General features: G+C 47.0%; 11 non-coding genes across 11 annotated transcripts; all 11 read left to right on the top strand.

The window, feature by feature from the left end:
- The first annotated feature begins 1,564 nt into the window (after positions 1-1,564).
- On the top strand, positions 1,565-1,646 carry trnal-uag (transfer RNA leucine (anticodon UAG)). Its single transcript has one exon. It is a non-coding gene; the product is annotated as a tRNA-Leu (tRNA).
- A 1,923-nt stretch (positions 1,647-3,569) lies between these two features.
- On the top strand, positions 3,570-3,651 carry trnal-uag (transfer RNA leucine (anticodon UAG)). The gene has a single exon. It is a non-coding gene; the product is annotated as a tRNA-Leu (tRNA).
- A 1,950-nt stretch (positions 3,652-5,601) lies between these two features.
- trnal-uag (transfer RNA leucine (anticodon UAG)) lies at positions 5,602-5,683 on the top strand. The gene has a single exon. It is a non-coding gene; the product is annotated as a tRNA-Leu (tRNA).
- Positions 5,684-7,633: 1,950 nt separating this feature from the next.
- On the top strand, positions 7,634-7,715 carry trnal-uag (transfer RNA leucine (anticodon UAG)). The gene has a single exon. It is a non-coding gene; the product is annotated as a tRNA-Leu (tRNA).
- Positions 7,716-9,666: 1,951 nt separating this feature from the next.
- trnal-uag (transfer RNA leucine (anticodon UAG)) lies at positions 9,667-9,748 on the top strand. Its single transcript has one exon. It is a non-coding gene; the product is annotated as a tRNA-Leu (tRNA).
- A 1,951-nt stretch (positions 9,749-11,699) lies between these two features.
- trnal-uag (transfer RNA leucine (anticodon UAG)) lies at positions 11,700-11,781 on the top strand. Its single transcript has one exon. It is a non-coding gene; the product is annotated as a tRNA-Leu (tRNA).
- A 1,950-nt stretch (positions 11,782-13,731) lies between these two features.
- On the top strand, positions 13,732-13,813 carry trnal-uag (transfer RNA leucine (anticodon UAG)). Its single transcript has one exon. It is a non-coding gene; the product is annotated as a tRNA-Leu (tRNA).
- A 1,951-nt stretch (positions 13,814-15,764) lies between these two features.
- Positions 15,765-15,846, top strand: trnal-uag (transfer RNA leucine (anticodon UAG)). The gene has a single exon. It is a non-coding gene; the product is annotated as a tRNA-Leu (tRNA).
- A 1,950-nt stretch (positions 15,847-17,796) lies between these two features.
- On the top strand, positions 17,797-17,878 carry trnal-uag (transfer RNA leucine (anticodon UAG)). The gene has a single exon. It is a non-coding gene; the product is annotated as a tRNA-Leu (tRNA).
- Positions 17,879-19,829: 1,951 nt separating this feature from the next.
- On the top strand, positions 19,830-19,911 carry trnal-uag (transfer RNA leucine (anticodon UAG)). Its single transcript has one exon. It is a non-coding gene; the product is annotated as a tRNA-Leu (tRNA).
- Positions 19,912-21,862: 1,951 nt separating this feature from the next.
- On the top strand, positions 21,863-21,944 carry trnal-uag (transfer RNA leucine (anticodon UAG)). Its single transcript has one exon. It is a non-coding gene; the product is annotated as a tRNA-Leu (tRNA).
- The last annotated feature ends 245 nt before the right edge of the window (positions 21,945-22,189 follow it).

The raw sequence follows: 22,189 nt of genomic DNA on the forward strand, positions 1-22,189 counted from the left end.
CATTCACTCGTGTGCTGCAATCCGATTAATTTAACACGAGTATCTTTTTTTCATTCTAACCTATCCAGACAGCGAAAGTTACATTAAGACATGGTTAAGAGAAGATGCATTCTGCAAAAGAAAAGTGTGGGGGAGGGGATCTGGACCCTGACTTCAGGATGAGAATCAGATGTGTTTTTCATAGCATTAGTCTGAGGAAGATGTGATTAGGAGGGCACATTATTCCTATTGTTCTCTCCTCTTAGAATTATGCAAAATTTCAGGCTCAATGCGTCAGGTTTTTTATCACACTTTATGCTTTACTTACACCAACTTCCTTCTTGCAATAAACACAAGAACCTGCAACACAACTTTCAAAACACTATTTTCGCACCAACAGCAGCTGCAAATGCTGCAAAGTTGCAGCAGCCTTGGCCTTCCCCTTTCTCTCAACGCATTCCTGCAGCGCCGCGTCGCCAGCACCAGATGATGCTCTTGGCCTTTACACTACAGGGAATACCTCCACACAAAATGGAACACCGTTACACAACACGGAGTACCTTTACACAACAGGAAACACATTACTCAACAGCGGACATCTTGACAAAGCACACAAAACCTCTAAAAAAACAGGGAGAATCTGTACACAACAGCGACCATCTTTGCACAAGAGGGAACAATTTTATATTACAGGGAACATTTTTACACGACAGGGAATTTGTTTACACAGCAGAACGCATCTTCATGCATGTCTCTCTCTTCATCTCAGTCTCCGTTTCCCTGTCTGCCTACCTCCCTCTCTGTTTCTCTCGCAGTCTCGATTTTCCCTCAGTCTCTGTCTCTGCTTCGTGTTATTCAGTCTGTCTGTCTCTCTCTCTTTGGCTTCCGCAGTGTCTTTCTCTGTCCCTCCCTTTGTATGGCCAGAAAGACCCTTGCCGGTTTTTTCTGTGTCCTTTTGTGTCCGTCCCATTGTCGGTGGTGTAATACTGAGTGTCCTTGTGACATTGTGCAGCCAAGTGAGCCTGCATACACGGGTGCTGCGGGGTCCGGGTCTCTGGGTGGTTTGAGGGCCATGCTACAGTTTTCAACACAGCCTGGATGCTGACATTCGTCTCGCTAACACACAGGCCTGTGAGGCATCGGAACCTAAGCACCAGCCGGGATCCCCCACCAGCCGAAAGCAGAGTGGCGCAGCGGAAGCGTGCTGGGCCCATAACCCAGAGGTCGATGGATCGAAACCATCCTCTGCTAGTCGCATTCTTATTTACACCAGCAATAAAATCCTCTATTGCTTGCAACAATCAAACGCACTTATTTTTATCACACTTTACTTACACCAACTTCCTGCTTGCAATACACAACAGGGATAAATTATGAATGAAATTTACAATGGTTGTGTTCCAGCAAACGTCTATTTATTAGAGTTGCCCTGTGAACACGTAGCTTCTTCTGATCTACTGGGTTGCATCAGAAGTGAGTTTGCCGTCCACGAATTTAATTTCCTTTTGTTTCCCCTGGTATTTACAAGACCGTGCCACATTTCAATCACCAGGTACAAGTTTCAGATTGCGTAACGGCTGGCTGTGGTAGCGTGGCCGAGCGGTCTAAGGCGCTGGATTTAGGCTCCAGTCTCTTCGGGGGCGTGGGTTCGAATCCCCCCACTGCCAGATATTGCGACATTCCTAAATTTCGTCGCTTCACCAACAGCAGTAAACCGGGCAGGCATGCCGGTTTTGTGTCACCTTTTCCTTCAGTTGCTACATACAGGCAGATCCGATTCGCAGAATTTCCACTGGTCCACAATTGGCCTGAACCCCGCACCGAACAGTACAAACACCGTTCACTCACTCGTTTGCACACCTGCTGCCTCTCACTTATTCAGATATGCACCACTTTTACATTTTTCTTTCTTCCATTTCTTGCAATCTATCGACCGTGCTCCCCCATTGCTGTCACTCTCGCACCCACCATCTCTCCGTCGTTTCCCCGTTCGCCCTTCCAAACTTGCCGGTTGAACATCACCTCCCATTCACTCGTGTGCTGCAATCCGATTAATTTAACACGAGTATCTTTTTTTCATTCTAACCTATCCAGACAGCGAAAGTTACATTAAGACATGGTTAAGAGAAGATGCATTCTGCAAAAGAAAAGTGTGGGGGAGGGGATCTGGACCCTGACTTCAGGATGAGAATCAGATGTGTTTTTCATAGCATTAGTCTGAGGAAGATGTGATTAGGAGGGCACATTATTCCTATTGTTCTCTCCTCTTAGAATTATGCAAAATTTCAGGCTCAATGCGTCAGGTTTTTTATCACACTTTATGCTTTACTTACACCAACTTCCTTCTTGCAATAAACACAAGAACCTGCAACACAACTTTCAAAACACTATTTTCGCACCAACAGCAGCTGCAAATGCTGCAAAGTTGCAGCAGCCTTGGCCTTCCCCTTTCTCTCAACGCATTCCTGCAGCGCCGCGTCGCCAGCACCAGATGATGCTCTTGGCCTTTACACTACAGGGAATACCTCCACACAAAATGGAACACCGTTACACAACACGGAGTACCTTTACACAACAGGAAACACATTACTCAACAGCGGACATCTTGACAAAGCACACAAAACCTCTAAAAAAACAGGGAGAATCTGTACACAACAGCGACCATCTTTGCACAAGAGGGAACAATTTTATATTACAGGGAACATTTTTACACGACAGGGAATTTGTTTACACAGCAGAACGCATCTTCATGCATGTCTCTCTCTTCATCTCAGTCTCCGTTTCCCTGTCTGCCTACCTCCCTCTCTGTTTCTCTCGCAGTCTCGATTTTCCCTCAGTCTCTGTCTCTGCTTCGTGTTATTCAGTCTGTCTGTCTCTCTCTCTTTGGCTTCCGCAGTGTCTTTCTCTGTCCCTCCCTTTGTATGGCCAGAAAGACCCTTGCCGGTTTTTTCTGTGTCCTTTTGTGTCCGTCCCATTGTCGGTGGTGTAATACTGAGTGTCCTTGTGACATTGTGCAGCCAAGTGAGCCTGCATACACGGGTGCTGCGGGGTCCGGGTCTCTGGGTGGTTTGAGGGCCATGCTACAGTTTTCAACACAGCCTGGATGCTGACATTCGTCTCGCTAACACACAGGCCTGTGAGGCATCGGAACCTAAGCACCAGCCGGGATCCCCCACCAGCCGAAAGCAGAGTGGCGCAGCGGAAGCGTGCTGGGCCCATAACCCAGAGGTCGATGGATCGAAACCATCCTCTGCTAGTCGCATTCTTATTTACACAAGCAATAAAATCCTCTATTGCTTGCAACAATCAAACGCACTTATTTTTATCACACTTTACTTACACCAACTTCCTGCTTGCAATACACAACAGGGATAAATTATGAATGAAATTTACAATGGTTGTGTTCCAGCAAACGTCTATTTATTAGAGTTGCCCTGTGAACACGTAGCTTCTTCTGATCTACTAGGTTGCATCAGAAGTGAGTTTGCCGTCCACGAATTTAATTTCCTTTTGTTTCCCCTGGTATTTACAAGACCATGCCACATTTCAATCACCAGGTACTAGTTTCAGATTGCGTAACGGCTGGATGTGGTAGCGTGGCCGAGCGGTCTAAGGCGCTGGATTTAGGCTCCAGTCTCTTCGGGGGCGTGGGTTCGAATCCCACCGCTGCCAGATATTGCGACATTTCTAAATTTCGTCGCTTCACCAACAGCAGTAAACCGGGCAGGCATGCCGGTTTTGTGTCACCTTTTCCTTCAGTTGCTACATACAGGCAGATCCGATTCGCAGAATTTCCACTGGTCCACAATTGGCCTGAACCCAGCACCGAACAGTATAAACACCGTCACCCAACCAACTTGAATTCAGGCCGTTCACTCACTCGTCTGCACACCTGCTGCCTCTCACTTATTCAGATATGTACCACTTTTACATTTTTCTTTCTTCCATTTCTTGCAATCTATCGACCGTGCTCCCCCATTGCTGTCACTCTCGCACCCACCATCTCTCCGTCGTTTCCCCGTTCGCCCTTCCAAACTTGCCGGTTGAACAGCACCTCCCATTCACTCGTGTGCTGCAATCCGATTAATTTAACACGAGTATCTTTTTTTCATTCTAACATATCCAGACAGCGAAAGTTACATTAAGACATGGTTAAGAGAAGATGCATTCTGCAAAAGAAAAGTGTGGGGGAGGGGATCTGGACCCTGACTTCAGGATGAGAGTCAGATGTGTTTTTCATAGCATTAGTCTGAGGAAGATGTGATTAGGAGGGCACATTATTCCTATTGTTCTCTCCTCTTAGAATTATGCAAAATTTCAGGCTCAATGCGTCAGGTTTTTTATCACACTTTATGCTTTACTTACACCAACTTCCTTCTTGCAATAAACACAAGAACCTGCAACACAACTTTCAAAACACTATTTTCGCACCAACAGCAGCTGCAAATGCTGCAAAGTTGCAGCAGCCTTGGCCTTCCCCTTTCTCTCAACGCATTCCTGCAGCGCCGCGTCGCCAGCACCAGATGATGCTCTTGGCCTTTACACTACAGGGAATACCTCCACACAAAATGGAACACCGTTACACAACACGGAGTACCTTTACACAACAGGAAACACATTACTCAATAGCGGACATCTTCACAAAGCACACAAAACCTCTAAAAAAACAGGGAGAATCTGTACACAACAGCGACCATCTTTGCACAAGAGGGAACAATTTTATATTACAGGGAACATTTTTACACGACAGGGAATTTGTTTACACAGCAGAACGCATCTTCATGCATGTCTCTCTCTTCATCTCAGTCTCCGTTTCCCTGTCTGCCTACCTCCCTCTCTGTTTCTCTCGCAGTCTCGATTTTCCCTCAGTCTCTGTCTCTGCTTCGTGTTATTCAGTCTGTCTGTCTCTCTCTCTTTGGCTTCCGCAGTGTCTTTCTCTGTCACTCCCTTTGTATGGCCAGAAAGACCCTTGCCGGTTTTTTCTGTGTCCTTTTGTGTCCGTCCCATTGTCGGTGGTGTAATACTGAGTGTCCTTGTGACATTGTGCAGCCAAGTGAGCCTGCATACACGGGTGCTGCGGGGTCCGGGTCTCTGGGTGGTTTGAGGGCCATGCTACAGTTTTCAACACAGCCTGGATGCTGACATTCGTCTCGCTAACACACAGGCCTGTGAGGCATCGGAACCTAAGCACCAGCCGGGATCCCCGACCAGCCGAAAGCAGAGTGGCGCAGCGGAAGCGTGCTGGGCCCATAACCCAGAGGTCGATGGATCGAAACCATCCTCTGCTAGTCGCATTCTTATTTACACCAGCAATAAAATCCTCTATTGCTTGCAACAATCAAACGCACTTATTTTTATCACACTTTACTTACACCAACTTCCTGCTTGCAATACACAACAGGGATAAATTATGAATGAAATTTACAATGGTTGTGTTCCAGCAAACGTCTATTTATTAGAGTTGCCCTGTGAACACGTAGCTTCTTCTGATCTACTGGGTTGCATCAGAAGTGAGTTTGCCGTCCACGAATTTAATTTCCTTTTGTTTCCCCTGGTATTTACAAGACCATGCCACATTTCAATCACCAGGTACTAGTTTCAGATTGCGTAACGGCTGGATGTGGTAGCGTGGCCGAGCGGTCTAAGGCGCTGGATTTAGGCTCCAGTCTCTTCGGGGGCGTGGGTTCGAATCCCACCGCTGCCAGATATTGCGACATTTCTAAATTTCGTCGCTTCACCAACAGCAGTAAACCGGGCAGGCATGCCGGTTTTGTGTCACCTTTTCCTTCAGTTGCTACATACAGGCAGATCCGATTCGCAGAATTTCCACTGGTCCACAATTGGCCTGAACCCAGCACCGAACAGTATAAACACCGTCACCCAACCAACTTGAATTCAGGCCGTTCACTCACTCGTCTGCACACCTGCTGCCTCTCACTTATTCAGATATGTACCACTTTTACATTTTTCTTTCTTCCATTTCTTGCAATCTATCGACCGTGCTCCCCCATTGCTGTCACTCTCGCACCCACCATCTCTCCGTCGTTTCCCCGTTCGCCCTTCCAAACTTGCCGGTTGAACAGCACCTCCCATTCACTCGTGTGCTGCAATCCGATTAATTTAACACGAGTATCTTTTTTTCATTCTAACATATCCAGACAGCGAAAGTTACATTAAGACATGGTTAAGAGAAGATGCATTCTGCAAAAGAAAAGTGTGGGGGAGGGGATCTGGACCCTGACTTCAGGATGAGAGTCAGATGTGTTTTTCATAGCATTAGTCTGAGGAAGATGTGATTAGGAGGGCACATTATTCCTATTGTTCTCTCCTCTTAGAATTATGCAAAATTTCAGGCTCAATGCGTCAGGTTTTTTATCACACTTTATGCTTTACTTACACCAACTTCCTTCTTGCAATAAACACAAGAACCTGCAACACAACTTTCAAAACACTATTTTCGCACCAACAGCAGCTGCAAATGCTGCAAAGTTGCAGCAGCCTTGGCCTTCCCCTTTCTCTCAACGCATTCCTGCAGCGCCGCGTCGCCAGCACCAGATGATGCTCTTGGCCTTTACACTACAGGGAATACCTCCACACAAAATGGAACACCGTTACACAACACGGAGTACCTTTACACAACAGGAAACACATTACTCAATAGCGGACATCTTCACAAAGCACACAAAACCTCTAAAAAAACAGGGAGAATCTGTACACAACAGCGACCATCTTTGCACAAGAGGGAACAATTTTATATTACAGGGAACATTTTTACACGACAGGGAATTTGTTTACACAGCAGAACGCATCTTCATGCATGTCTCTCTCTTCATCTCAGTCTCCGTTTCCCTGTCTGCCTACCTCCCTCTCTGTTTCTCTCGCAGTCTCGATTTTCCCTCAGTCTCTGTCTCTGCTTCGTGTTATTCAGTCTGTCTGTCTCTCTCTCTTTGGCTTCCGCAGTGTCTTTCTCTGTCACTCCCTTTGTATGGCCAGAAAGACCCTTGCCGGTTTTTTCTGTGTCCTTTTGTGTCCGTCCCATTGTCGGTGGTGTAATACTGAGTGTCCTTGTGACATTGTGCAGCCAAGTGAGCCTGCATACACGGGTGCTGCGGGGTCCGGGTCTCTGGGTGGTTTGAGGGCCATGCTACAGTTTTCAACACAGCCTGGATGCTGACATTCGTCTCGCTAACACACAGGCCTGTGAGGCATCGGAACCTAAGCACCAGCCGGGATCCCCGACCAGCCGAAAGCAGAGTGGCGCAGCGGAAGCGTGCTGGGCCCATAACCCAGAGGTCGATGGATCGAAACCATCCTCTGCTAGTCGCATTCTTATTTACACCAGCAATAAAATCCTCTATTGCTTGCAACAATCAAACGCACTTATTTTTATCACACTTTACTTACACCAACTTCCTGCTTGCAATACACAACAGGGATAAATTATGAATGAAATTTACAATGGTTGTGTTCCAGCAAACGTCTATTTATTAGAGTTGCCCTGTGAACACGTAGCTTCTTCTGATCTACTGGGTTGCATCAGAAGTGAGTTTGCCGTCCACGAATTTAATTTCCTTTTGTTTCCCCTGGTATTTACAAGACCATGCCACATTTCAATCACCAGGTACTAGTTTCAGATTGCGTAACGGCTGGATGTGGTAGCGTGGCCGAGCGGTCTAAGGCGCTGGATTTAGGCTCCAGTCTCTTCGGGGGCGTGGGTTCGAATCCCACCGCTGCCAGATATTGCGACATTTCTAAATTTCGTCGCTTCACCAACAGCAGTAAACCGGGCAGGCATGCCGGTTTTGTGTCACCTTTTCCTTCAGTTGCTACATACAGGCAGATCCGATTCGCAGAATTTCCACTGGTCCACAATTGGCCTGAACCCCGCACCGAACAGTATAAACACCGTCACCCAACCAACTTGAATTCAGGCCGTTCACTCACTCGTCTGCACACCTGCTGCCTCTCACTTATTCAGATATGTACCACTTTTACATTTTTCTTTCTTCCATTTCTTGCAATCTATCGACCGTGCTCCCCCATTGCTGTCACTCTCGCACCCACCATCTCTCCGTCGTTTCCCCGTTCAGCCCTTCCATACTTGCCGGTTGAACAGCACCTCCCATTCACTCGTGTGCTGCAATCCGATTAATTTAACACGAGTATCTTTTTTTCATTCTAACATATCCAGACAGCGAAAGTTACATTAAGACATGGTTAAGAGAAGATGCATTCTGCAAAAGAAAAGTGTGGGGGAGGGGATCTGGACCCTGACTTCAGGATGAGAGTCAGATGTGTTTTTCATAGCATTAGTCTGAGGAAGATGTGATTAGGAGGGCACATTATTCCTATTGTTCTCTCCTCTTAGAATTATGCAAAATTTCAGGCTCAATGCGTCAGGTTTTTTATCACACTTTATGCTTTACTTACACCAACTTCCTTCTTGCAATAAACACAAGAACCTGCAACACAACTTTCAAAACACTATTTTCGCACCAACAGCAGCTGCAAATGCTGCAAAGTTGCAGCAGCCTTGGCCTTCCCCTTTCTCTCAACGCATTCCTGCAGCGCCGCGTCGCCAGCACCAGATGATGCTCTTGGCCTTTACACTACAGGGAATACCTCCACACAAAATGGAACACCGTTACACAACACGGAGTACCTTTACACAACAGGAAACACATTACTCAATAGCGGACATCTTGACAAAGCACACAAAACCTCTAAAAAAACAGGGAGAATCTGTACACAACAGCGACCATCTTTGCACAAGAGGGAACAATTTTATATTACAGGGAACATTTTTACACGACAGGGAATTTGTTTACACAGCAGAACGCATCTTCATGCATGTCTCTCTCTTCATCTCAGTCTCCGTTTCCCTGTCTGCCTACCTCCCTCTCTGTTTCTCTCGCAGTCTCGATTTTCCCTCAGTCTCTGTCTCTGCTTCGTGTTATTCAGTCTGTCTGTCTCTCTCTCTTTGGCTTCCGCAATGTCTTTCTCTGTCACTCCCTTTGTATGGCCAGAAAGACCCTTGCCGGTTTTTTCTGTGTCCTTTTGTGTCCGTCCCATTGTCGGTGGTGTAATACTGAGTGTCCTTGTGACATTGTGCAGCCAAGTGAGCCTGCATCCACGGGTGCTGCGGGGTCCGGGTCTCTGGGTGGTTTGAGGGCCATGCTACAGTTTTCAACACAGCCTGGATGCTGACATTCGTCTCGCTAACACACAGGCCTGTGAGGCATCGGAACCTAAGCACCAGCCGGGATCCCCGACCAGCCGAAAGCAGAGTGGCGCAGCGGAAGCGTGCTGGGCCCATAACCCAGAGGTCGATGGATCGAAACCATCCTCTGCTAGTCGCATTCTTATTTACACCAGCAATAAAATCCTCTATTGCTTGCAACAATCAAACGCACTTATTTTTATCACACTTTACTTACACCAACTTCCTGCTTGCAATACACAACAGGGATAAATTATGAATGAAATTTACAATGGTTGTGTTCCAGCAAACGTCTATTTATTAGAGTTGCCCTGTGAACACGTAGCTTCTTCTGATCTACTGGGTTGCATCAGAAGTGAGTTTGCCGTCCACGAATTTAATTTCCTTTTGTTTCCCCTGGTATTTACAAGACCATGCCACATTTCAATCACCAGGTACTAGTTTCAGATTGCGTAACGGCTGGATGTGGTAGCGTGGCCGAGCGGTCTAAGGCGCTGGATTTAGGCTCCAGTCTCTTCGGGGGCGTGGGTTCGAATCCCACCGCTGCCAGATATTGCGACATTTCTAAATTTCGTCGCTTCACCAACAGCAGTAAACCGGGCAGGCATGCCGGTTTTGTGTCACCTTTTCCTTCAGTTGCTACATACAGGCAGATCCGATTCGCAGAATTTCCACTGGTCCACAATTGGCCTGAACCCCGCACCGAACAGTATAAACACCGTCACCCAACCAACTTGAATTCAGGCCGTTCACTCACTCGTCTGCACACCTGCTGCCTCTCACTTATTCAGATATGTACCACTTTTACATTTTTCTTTCTTCCATTTCTTGCAATCTATCGACCGTGCTCCCCCATTGCTGTCACTCTCGCACCCACCATCTCTCCGTCGTTTCCCCGTTCAGCCCTTCCATACTTGCCGGTTGAACAGCACCTCCCATTCACTCGTGTGCTGCAATCCGATTAATTTAACACGAGTATCTTTTTTTCATTCTAACATATCCAGACAGCGAAAGTTACATTAAGACATGGTTAAGAGAAGATGCATTCTGCAAAAGAAAAGTGTGGGGGAGGGGATCTGGACCCTGACTTCAGGATGAGAGTCAGATGTGTTTTTCATAGCATTAGTCTGAGGAAGATGTGATTAGGAGGGCACATTATTCCTATTGTTCTCTCCTCTTAGAATTATGCAAAATTTCAGGCTCAATGCGTCAGGTTTTTTATCACACTTTATGCTTTACTTACACCAACTTCCTTCTTGCAATAAACACAAGAACCTGCAACACAACTTTCAAAACACTATTTTCGCACCAACAGCAGCTGCAAATGCTGCAAAGTTGCAGCAGCCTTGGCCTTCCCCTTTCTCTCAACGCATTCCTGCAGCGCCGCGTCGCCAGCACCAGATGATGCTCTTGGCCTTTACACTACAGGGAATACCTCCACACAAAATGGAACACCGTTACACAACACGGAGTACCTTTACACAACAGGAAACACATTACTCAATAGCGGACATCTTGACAAAGCACACAAAACCTCTAAAAAAACAGGGAGAATCTGTACACAACAGCGACCATCTTTGCACAAGAGGGAACAATTTTATATTACAGGGAACATTTTTACACGACAGGGAATTTGTTTACACAGCAGAACGCATCTTCATGCATGTCTCTCTCTTCATCTCAGTCTCCGTTTCCCTGTCTGCCTACCTCCCTCTCTGTTTCTCTCGCAGTCTCGATTTTCCCTCAGTCTCTGTCTCTGCTTCGTGTTATTCAGTCTGTCTGTCTCTCTCTCTTTGGCTTCCGCAATGTCTTTCTCTGTCACTCCCTTTGTATGGCCAGAAAGACCCTTGCCGGTTTTTTCTGTGTCCTTTTGTGTCCGTCCCATTGTCGGTGGTGTAATACTGAGTGTCCTTGTGACATTGTGCAGCCAAGTGAGCCTGCATCCACGGGTGCTGCGGGGTCCGGGTCTCTGGGTGGTTTGAGGGCCATGCTACAGTTTTCAACACAGCCTGGATGCTGACATTCGTCTCGCTAACACACAGGCCTGTGAGGCATCGGAACCTAAGCACCAGCCGGGATCCCCGACCAGCCGAAAGCAGAGTGGCGCAGCGGAAGCGTGCTGGGCCCATAACCCAGAGGTCGATGGATCGAAACCATCCTCTGCTAGTCGCATTCTTATTTACACCAGCAATAAAATCCTCTATTGCTTGCAACAATCAAACGCACTTATTTTTATCACACTTTACTTACACCAACTTCCTGCTTGCAATACACAACAGGGATAAATTATGAATGAAATTTACAATGGTTGTGTTCCAGCAAACGTCTATTTATTAGAGTTGCCCTGTGAACACGTAGCTTCTTCTGATCTACTGGGTTGCATCAGAAGTGAGTTTGCCGTCCACGAATTTAATTTCCTTTTGTTTCCCCTGGTATTTACAAGACCATGCCACATTTCAATCACCAGGTACTAGTTTCAGATTGCGTAACGGCTGGATGTGGTAGCGTGGCCGAGCGGTCTAAGGCGCTGGATTTAGGCTCCAGTCTCTTCGGGGTCGTGGGTTCGAATCCCACCGCTGCCAGATATTGCGACATTTCTAAATTTCGTCGCTTCACCAACAGCAGTAAACCGGGCAGGCATGCCGGTTTTGTGTCACCTTTTCCTTCAGTTGCTACATACAGGCAGATCCGATTCGCAGAATTTCCACTGGTCCACAATTGGCCTGAACCCAGCACCGAACAGTATAAACACCGTCACCCAACCAACTTGAATTCAGGCCGTTCACTCACTCGTCTGCACACCTGCTGCCTCTCACTTATTCAGATATGTACCACTTTTACATTTTTCTTTCTTCCATTTCTTGCAATCTATCGACCGTGCTCCCCCATTGCTGTCACTCTCGCACCCACCATCTCTCCGTCGTTTCCCCGTTCGCCCTTCCAAACTTGCCGGTTGAACAGCACCTCCCATTCACTCGTGTGCTGCAATCCGATTAATTTAACACGAGTATCTTTTTTTCATTCTAACATATCCAGACAGCGAAAGTTACATTAAGACATGGTTAAGAGAAGATGCATTCTGCAAAAGAAAAGTGTGGGGGAGGGGATCTGGACCCTGACTTCAGGATGAGAGTCAGATGTGTTTTTCATAGCATTAGTCTGAGGAAGATGTGATTAGGAGGGCACATTATTCCTATTGTTCTCTCCTCTTAGAATTATGCAAAATTTCAGGCTCAATGCGTCAGGTTTTTTATCACACTTTATGCTTTACTTACACCAACTTCCTTCTTGCAATAAACACAAGAACCTGCAACACAACTTTCAAAACACTATTTTCGCACCAACAGCAGCTGCAAATGCTGCAAAGTTGCAGCAGCCTTGGCCTTCCCCTTTCTCTCAACGCATTCCTGCAGCGCCGCGTCGCCAGCACCAGATGATGCTCTTGGCCTTTACACTACAGGGAATACCTCCACACAAAATGGAACACCGTTACACAACACGGAGTACCTTTACACAACAGGAAACACATTACTCAATAGCGGACATCTTGACAAAGCACACAAAACCTCTAAAAAAACAGGGAGAATCTGTACACAACAGCGACCATCTTTGCACAAGAGGGAACAATTTTATATTACAGGGAACATTTTTACACGACAGGGAATTTGTTTACACAGCAGAACGCATCTTCATGCATGTCTCTCTCTTCATCTCAGTCTCCGTTTCCCTGTCTGCCTACCTCCCTCTCTGTTTCTCTCGCAGTCTCGATTTTCCCTCAGTCTCTGTCTCTGCTTCGTGTTATTCAGTCTGTCTGTCTCTCTCTCTTTGGCTTCCGCAATGTCTTTCTCTGTCACTCCCTTTGTATGGCCAGAAAGACCCTTGCCGGTTTTTTCTGTGTCCTTTTGTGTCCGTCCCATTGTCGGTGGTGTAATACTGAGTGTCCTTGTGACATTGTGCAGCCAAGTGAGCCTGCATCCACGGGTGCTGCGGGGTCCGGGTCTCTGGGTGGTTTGAGGGCCATGCTACAGTTTTCAACACAGCCTGGATGCTGACATTCGTCTCGCTAACACACAGGCCTGTGAGGCATCGGAACCTAAGCACCAGCCGGGATCCCCGACCAGCCGAAAGCAGAGTGGCGCAGCGGAAGCGTGCTGGGCCCATAACCCAGAGGTCGATGGATCGAAACCATCCTCTGCTAGTCGCATTCTTATTTACACCAGCAATAAAATCCTCTATTGCTTGCAACAATCAAACGCACTTATTTTTATCACACTTTACTTACACCAACTTCCTGCTTGCAATACACAACAGGGATAAATTATGAATGAAATTTACAATGGTTGTGTTCCAGCAAACGTCTATTTATTAGAGTTGCCCTGTGAACACGTAGCTTCTTCTGATCTACTGGGTTGCATCAGAAGTGAGTTTGCCGTCCACGAATTTAATTTCCTTTTGTTTCCCCTGGTATTTACAAGACCATGCCACATTTCAATCACCAGGTACTAGTTTCAGATTGCGTAACGGCTGGATGTGGTAGCGTGGCCGAGCGGTCTAAGGCGCTGGATTTAGGCTCCAGTCTCTTCGGGGGCGTGGGTTCGAATCCCACCGCTGCCAGATATTGCGACATTTCTAAATTTCGTCGCTTCACCAACAGCAGTAAACCGGGCAGGCATGCCGGTTTTGTGTCACCTTTTCCTTCAGTTGCTACATACAGGCAGATCCGATTCGCAGAATTTCCACTGGTCCACAATTGGCCTGAACCCCGCACCGAACAGTATAAACACCGTCACCCAACCAACTTGAATTCAGGCCGTTCACTCACTCGTCTGCACACCTGCTGCCTCTCACTTATTCAGATATGTACCACTTTTACATTTTTCTTTCTTCCATTTCTTGCAATCTATCGACCGTGCTCCCCCATTGCTGTCACTCTCGCACCCACCATCTCTCCGTCGTTTCCCCGTTCAGCCCTTCCATACTTGCCGGTTGAACAGCACCTCCCATTCACTCGTGTGCTGCAATCCGATTAATTTAACACGAGTATCTTTTTTTCATTCTAACATATCCAGACAGCGAAAGTTACATTAAGACATGGTTAAGAGAAGATGCATTCTGCAAAAGAAAAGTGTGGGGGAGGGGATCTGGACCCTGACTTCAGGATGAGAGTCAGATGTGTTTTTCATAGCATTAGTCTGAGGAAGATGTGATTAGGAGGGCACATTATTCCTATTGTTCTCTCCTCTTAGAATTATGCAAAATTTCAGGCTCAATGCGTCAGGTTTTTTATCACACTTTATGCTTTACTTACACCAACTTCCTTCTTGCAATAAACACAAGAACCTGCAACACAACTTTCAAAACACTATTTTCGCACCAACAGCAGCTGCAAATGCTGCAAAGTTGCAGCAGCCTTGGCCTTCCCCTTTCTCTCAACGCATTCCTGCAGCGCCGCGTCGCCAGCACCAGATGATGCTCTTGGCCTTTACACTACAGGGAATACCTCCACACAAAATGGAACACCGTTACACAACACGGAGTACCTTTACACAACAGGAAACACATTACTCAATAGCGGACATCTTGACAAAGCACACAAAACCTCTAAAAAAACAGGGAGAATCTGTACACAACAGCGACCATCTTTGCACAAGAGGGAACAATTTTATATTACAGGGAACATTTTTACACGACAGGGAATTTGTTTACACAGCAGAACGCATCTTCATGCATGTCTCTCTCTTCATCTCAGTCTCCGTTTCCCTGTCTGCCTACCTCCCTCTCTGTTTCTCTCGCAGTCTCGATTTTCCCTCAGTCTCTGTCTCTGCTTCGTGTTATTCAGTCTGTCTGTCTCTCTCTCTTTGGCTTCCGCAATGTCTTTCTCTGTCACTCCCTTTGTATGGCCAGAAAGACCCTTGCCGGTTTTTTCTGTGTCCTTTTGTGTCCGTCCCATTGTCGGTGGTGTAATACTGAGTGTCCTTGTGACATTGTGCAGCCAAGTGAGCCTGCATCCACGGGTGCTGCGGGGTCCGGGTCTCTGGGTGGTTTGAGGGCCATGCTACAGTTTTCAACACAGCCTGGATGCTGACATTCGTCTCGCTAACACACAGGCCTGTGAGGCATCGGAACCTAAGCACCAGCCGGGATCCCCGACCAGCCGAAAGCAGAGTGGCGCAGCGGAAGCGTGCTGGGCCCATAACCCAGAGGTCGATGGATCGAAACCATCCTCTGCTAGTCGCATTCTTATTTACACCAGCAATAAAATCCTCTATTGCTTGCAACAATCAAACGCACTTATTTTTATCACACTTTACTTACACCAACTTCCTGCTTGCAATACACAACAGGGATAAATTATGAATGAAATTTACAATGGTTGTGTTCCAGCAAACGTCTATTTATTAGAGTTGCCCTGTGAACACGTAGCTTCTTCTGATCTACTGGGTTGCATCAGAAGTGAGTTTGCCGTCCACGAATTTAATTTCCTTTTGTTTCCCCTGGTATTTACAAGACCATGCCACATTTCAATCACCAGGTACTAGTTTCAGATTGCGTAACGGCTGGATGTGGTAGCGTGGCCGAGCGGTCTAAGGCGCTGGATTTAGGCTCCAGTCTCTTCGGGGTCGTGGGTTCGAATCCCACCGCTGCCAGATATTGCGACATTTCTAAATTTCGTCGCTTCACCAACAGCAGTAAACCGGGCAGGCATGCCGGTTTTGTGTCACCTTTTCCTTCAGTTGCTACATACAGGCAGATCCGATTCGCAGAATTTCCACTGGTCCACAATTGGCCTGAACCCAGCACCGAACAGTATAAACACCGTCACCCAACCAACTTGAATTCAGGCCGTTCACTCACTCGTCTGCACACCTGCTGCCTCTCACTTATTCAGATATGTACCACTTTTACATTTTTCTTTCTTCCATTTCTTGCAATCTATCGACCGTGCTCCCCCATTGCTGTCACTCTCGCACCCACCATCTCTCCGTCGTTTCCCCGTTCGCCCTTCCAAACTTGCCGGTTGAACAGCACCTCCCATTCACTCGTGTGCTGCAATCCGATTAATTTAACACGAGTATCTTTTTTTCATTCTAACATATCCAGACAGCGAAAGTTACATTAAGACATGGTTAAGAGAAGATGCATTCTGCAAAAGAAAAGTGTGGGGGAGGGGATCTGGACCCTGACTTCAGGATGAGAGTCAGATGTGTTTTTCATAGCATTAGTCTGAGGAAGATGTGATTAGGAGGGCACATTATTCCTATTGTTCTCTCCTCTTAGAATTATGCAAAATTTCAGGCTCAATGCGTCAGGTTTTTTATCACACTTTATGCTTTACTTACACCAACTTCCTTCTTGCAATAAACACAAGAACCTGCAACACAACTTTCAAAACACTATTTTCGCACCAACAGCAGCTGCAAATGCTGCAAAGTTGCAGCAGCCTTGGCCTTCCCCTTTCTCTCAACGCATTCCTGCAGCGCCGCGTCGCCAGCACCAGATGATGCTCTTGGCCTTTACACTACAGGGAATACCTCCACACAAAATGGAACACCGTTACACAACACGGAGTACCTTTACACAACAGGAAACACATTACTCAATAGCGGACATCTTCACAAAGCACACAAAACCTCTAAAAAAACAGGGAGAATCTGTACACAACAGCGACCATCTTTGCACAAGAGGGAACAATTTTATATTACAGGGAACATTTTTACACGACAGGGAATTTGTTTACACAGCAGAACGCATCTTCATGCATGTCTCTCTCTTCATCTCAGTCTCCGTTTCCCTGTCTGCCTACCTCCCTCTCTGTTTCTCTCGCAGTCTCGATTTTCCCTCAGTCTCTGTCTCTGCTTCGTGTTATTCAGTCTGTCTGTCTCTCTCTCTTTGGCTTCCGCAGTGTCTTTCTCTGTCACTCCCTTTGTATGGCCAGAAAGACCCTTGCCGGTTTTTTCTGTGTCCTTTTGTGTCCGTCCCATTGTCGGTGGTGTAATACTGAGTGTCCTTGTGACATTGTGCAGCCAAGTGAGCCTGCATCCACGGGTGCTGCGGGGTCCGGGTCTCTGGGTGGTTTGAGGGCCATGCTACAGTTTTCAACACAGCCTGGATGCTGACATTCGTCTCGCTAACACACAGGCCTGTGAGGCATCGGAACCTAAGCACCAGCCGGGATCCCCGACCAGCCGAAAGCAGAGTGGCGCAGCGGAAGCGTGCTGGGCCCATAACCCAGAGGTCGATGGATCGAAACCATCCTCTGCTAGTCGCATTCTTATTTACACCAGCAATAAAATCCTCTATTGCTTGCAACAATCAAACGCACTTATTTTTATCACACTTTACTTACACCAACTTCCTGCTTGCAATACACAACAGGGATAAATTATGAATGAAATTTACAATGGTTGTGTTCCAGCAAACGTCTATTTATTAGAGTTGCCCTGTGAACACGTAGCTTCTTCTGATCTACTGGGTTGCATCAGAAGTGAGTTTGCCGTCCACGAATTTAATTTCCTTTTGTTTCCCCTGGTATTTACAAGACCATGCCACATTTCAATCACCAGGTACTAGTTTCAGATTGCGTAACGGCTGGATGTGGTAGCGTGGCCGAGCGGTCTAAGGCGCTGGATTTAGGCTCCAGTCTCTTCGGGGGCGTGGGTTCGAATCCCACCGCTGCCAGATATTGCGACATTTCTAAATTTCGTCGCTTCACCAACAGCAGTAAACCGGGCAGGCATGCCGGTTTTGTGTCACCTTTTCCTTCAGTTGCTACATACAGGCAGATCCGATTCGCAGAATTTCCACTGGTCCACAATTGGCCTGAACCCCGCACCGAACAGTATAAACACCGTCACCCAACCAACTTGAATTCAGGCCGTTCACTCACTCGTCTGCACACCTGCTGCCTCTCACTTATTCAGATATGTACCACTTTTACATTTTTCTTTCTTCCATTTCTTGCAATCTATCGACCGTGCTCCCCCATTGCTGTCACTCTCGCACCCACCATCTCTCCGTCGTTTCCCCGTTCAGCCCTTCCATACTTGCCGGTTGAACAGCACCTCCCATTCACTCGTGTGCTGCAATCCGATTAATTTAACACGAGTATCTTTTTTTCATTCTAACATATCCAGACAGCGAAAGTTACATTAAGACATGGTTAAGAGAAGATGCATTCTGCAAAAGAAAAGTGTGGGGGAGGGGATCTGGACCCTGACTTCAGGATGAGAGTCAGATGTGTTTTTCATAGCATTAGTCTGAGGAAGATGTGATTAGGAGGGCACATTATTCCTATTGTTCTCTCCTCTTAGAATTATGCAAAATTTCAGGCTCAATGCGTCAGGTTTTTTATCACACTTTATGCTTTACTTACACCAACTTCCTTCTTGCAATAAACACAAGAACCTGCAACACAACTTTCAAAACACTATTTTCGCACCAACAGCAGCTGCAAATGCTGCAAAGTTGCAGCAGCCTTGGCCTTCCCCTTTCTCTCAACGCATTCCTGCAGCGCCGCGTCGCCAGCACCAGATGATGCTCTTGGCCTTTACACTACAGGGAATACCTCCACACAAAATGGAACACCGTTACACAACACGGAGTACCTTTACACAACAGGAAACACATTACTCAATAGCGGACATCTTCACAAAGCACACAAAACCTCTAAAAAAACAGGGAGAATCTGTACACAACAGCGACCATCTTTGCACAAGAGGGAACAATTTTATATTACAGGGAACATTTTTACACGACAGGGAATTTGTTTACACAGCAGAACGCATCTTCATGCATGTCTCTCTCTTCATCTCAGTCTCCGTTTCCCTGTCTGCCTACCTCCCTCTCTGTTTCTCTCGCAGTCTCGATTTTCCCTCAGTCTCTGTCTCTGCTTCGTGTTATTCAGTCTGTCTGTCTCTCTCTCTTTGGCTTCCGCAGTGTCTTTCTCTGTCACTCCCTTTGTATGGCCAGAAAGACCCTTGCCGGTTTTTTCTGTGTCCTTTTGTGTCCGTCCCATTGTCGGTGGTGTAATACTGAGTGTCCTTGTGACATTGTGCAGCCAAGTGAGCCTGCATCCACGGGTGCTGCGGGGTCCGGGTCTCTGGGTGGTTTGAGGGCCATGCTACAGTTTTCAACACAGCCTGGATGCTGACATTCGTCTCGCTAACACACAGGCCTGTGAGGCATCGGAACCTAAGCACCAGCCGGGATCCCCGACCAGCCGAAAGCAGAGTGGCGCAGCGGAAGCGTGCTGGGCCCATAACCCAGAGGTCGATGGATCGAAACCATCCTCTGCTAGTCGCATTCTTATTTACACCAGCAATAAAATCCTCTATTGCTTGCAACAATCAAACGCACTTATTTTTATCACACTTTACTTACACCAACTTCCTGCTTGCAATACACAACAGGGATAAATTATGAATGAAATTTACAATGGTTGTGTTCCAGCAAACGTCTATTTATTAGAGTTGCCCTGTGAACACGTAGCTTCTTCTGATCTACTGGGTTGCATCAGAAGTGAGTTTGCCGTCCACGAATTTAATTTCCTTTTGTTTCCCCTGGTATTTACAAGACCATGCCACATTTCAATCACCAGGTACTAGTTTCAGATTGCGTAACGGCTGGATGTGGTAGCGTGGCCGAGCGGTCTAAGGCGCTGGATTTAGGCTCCAGTCTCTTCGGGGGCGTGGGTTCGAATCCCACCGCTGCCAGATATTGCGACATTTCTAAATTTCGTCGCTTCACCAACAGCAGTAAACCGGGCAGGCATGCCGGTTTTGTGTCACCTTTTCCTTCAGTTGCTACATACAGGCAGATCCGATTCGCAGAATTTCCACTGGTCCACAATTGGCCTGAACCCCGCACCGAACAGTATAAACACCGTCACCCAACCAACTTGAATTCAGGCCGTTCACTCACTCGTCTGCACACCTGCTGCCTCTCACTTATTCAGATATGTACCACTTTTACATTTTTCTTTCTTCCATTTCTTGCAATCTATCGACCGTGCTCCCCCATTGCTGTCACTCTCGCACCCACCATCTCTCCGTCGTTTCCCCGTTCAGCCCTTCCATACTTGCCGGTTGAACAGCACCTCCCATTCACTCGTGTGCTGCAATCCGATTAATTTAACACGAGTATCTTTTTTTCATTCTAACATATCCAGACAGCGAAAGTTACATTAAGACATGGTTAAGAGAAGATGCATTCTGCAAAAGAAAAGTGTGGGGGAGGGGATCTGGACCCTGACTTCAGGATGAGAGTCAGATGTGTTTTTCATAGCATTAGTCTGAGGAAGATGTGATTAGGAGGGCACATTATTCCTATTGTTCTCTCCTCTTAGAATTATGCAAAATTTCAGGCTCAATGCGTCAGGTTTTTTATCACACTTTATGCTTTACTTACACCAACTTCCTTCTTGCAATAAACACAAGAACCTGCAACACAACTTTCAAAACACTATTTTCGCACCAACAGCAGCTGCAAATGCTGCAAAGTTGCAGCAGCCTTGGCCTTCCCCTTTCTCTCAACGCATTCCTGCAGCGCCGCGTCGCCAGCACCAGATGATGCTCTTGGCCTTTACACTACAGGGAATACCTCCACACAAAATGGAACACCGTTACACAACACGGAGTACCTTTACACAACAGGAAACACATTACTCAATAGCGGACATCTTGACAAAGCACACAAAACCTCTAAAAAAACAGGGAGAATCTGTACACAACAGCGACCATCTTTGCACAAGAGGGAACAATTTTATATTACAGGGAACATTTTTACACGACAGGGAATTTGTTTACACAGCAGAACGCATCTTCATGCATGTCTCTCTCTTCATCTCAGTCTCCGTTTCCCTGTCTGCCTACCTCCCTCTCTGTTTCTCTCGCAGTCTCGATTTTCCCTCAGTCTCTGTCTCTGCTTCGTGTTATTCAGTCTGTCTGTCTCTCTCTCTTTGGCTTCCGCAATGTCTTTCTCTGTCACTCCCTTTGTATGGCCAGAAAGACCCTTGCCGGTTTTTTCTGTGTCCTTTTGTGTCCGTCCCATTGTCGGTGGTGTAATACTGAGTGTCCTTGTGACATTGTGCAGCCAAGTGAGCCTGCATCCACGGGTGCTGCGGGGTCCGGGTCTCTGGGTGGTTTGAGGGCCATGCTACAGTTTTCAACACAGCCTGGATGCTGACATTCGTCTCGCTAACACACAGGCCTGTGAGGCATCGGAACCTAAGCACCAGCCGGGATCCCCGACCAGCCGAAAGCAGAGTGGCGCAGCGGAAGCGTGCTGGGCCCATAACCCAGAGGTCGATGGATCGAAACCATCCTCTGCTAGTCGCATTCTTATTTACACCAGCAATAAAATCCTCTATTGCTTGCAACAATCAAACGCACTTATTTTTATCACACTTTACTTACACCAACTTCCTGCTTGCAATACACAACAGGGATAAATTATGAATGAAATTTACAATGGTTGTGTTCCAGCAAACGTCTATTTATTAGAGTTGCCCTGTGAACACGTAGCTTCTTCTGATCTACTGGGTTGCATCAGAAGTGAGTTTGCCGTCCACGAATTTAATTTCCTTTTGTTTCCCCTGGTATTTACAAGACCATGCCACATTTCAATCACCAGGTACTAGTTTCAGATTGCGTAACGGCTGGATGTGGTAGCGTGGCCGAGCGGTCTAAGGCGCTGGATTTAGGCTCCAGTCTCTTCGGGGTCGTGGGTTCGAATCCCACCGCTGCCAGATATTGCGACATTTCTAAATTTCGTCGCTTCACCAACAGCAGTAAACCGGGCAGGCATGCCGGTTTTGTGTCACCTTTTCCTTCAGTTGCTACATACAGGCAGATCCGATTCGCAGAATTTCCACTGGTCCACAATTGGCCTGAACCCCGCACCGAACAGTATAAACACCGTCACCCAACCAACTTGAATTCAGGCCGTTCACTCACTCGTCTGCACACCTGCTGCCTCTCACTTATTCAGATA

The sequence above is a fragment of the Somniosus microcephalus genome, unplaced genomic scaffold, assembly GCF_052327205.1.
Source record: "Somniosus microcephalus isolate GS21.2 unplaced genomic scaffold, FLI_Smic_1.0 unresolved_chr3, whole genome shotgun sequence".
Taxonomy (NCBI): domain Eukaryota; kingdom Metazoa; phylum Chordata; class Chondrichthyes; order Squaliformes; family Somniosidae; genus Somniosus; species Somniosus microcephalus.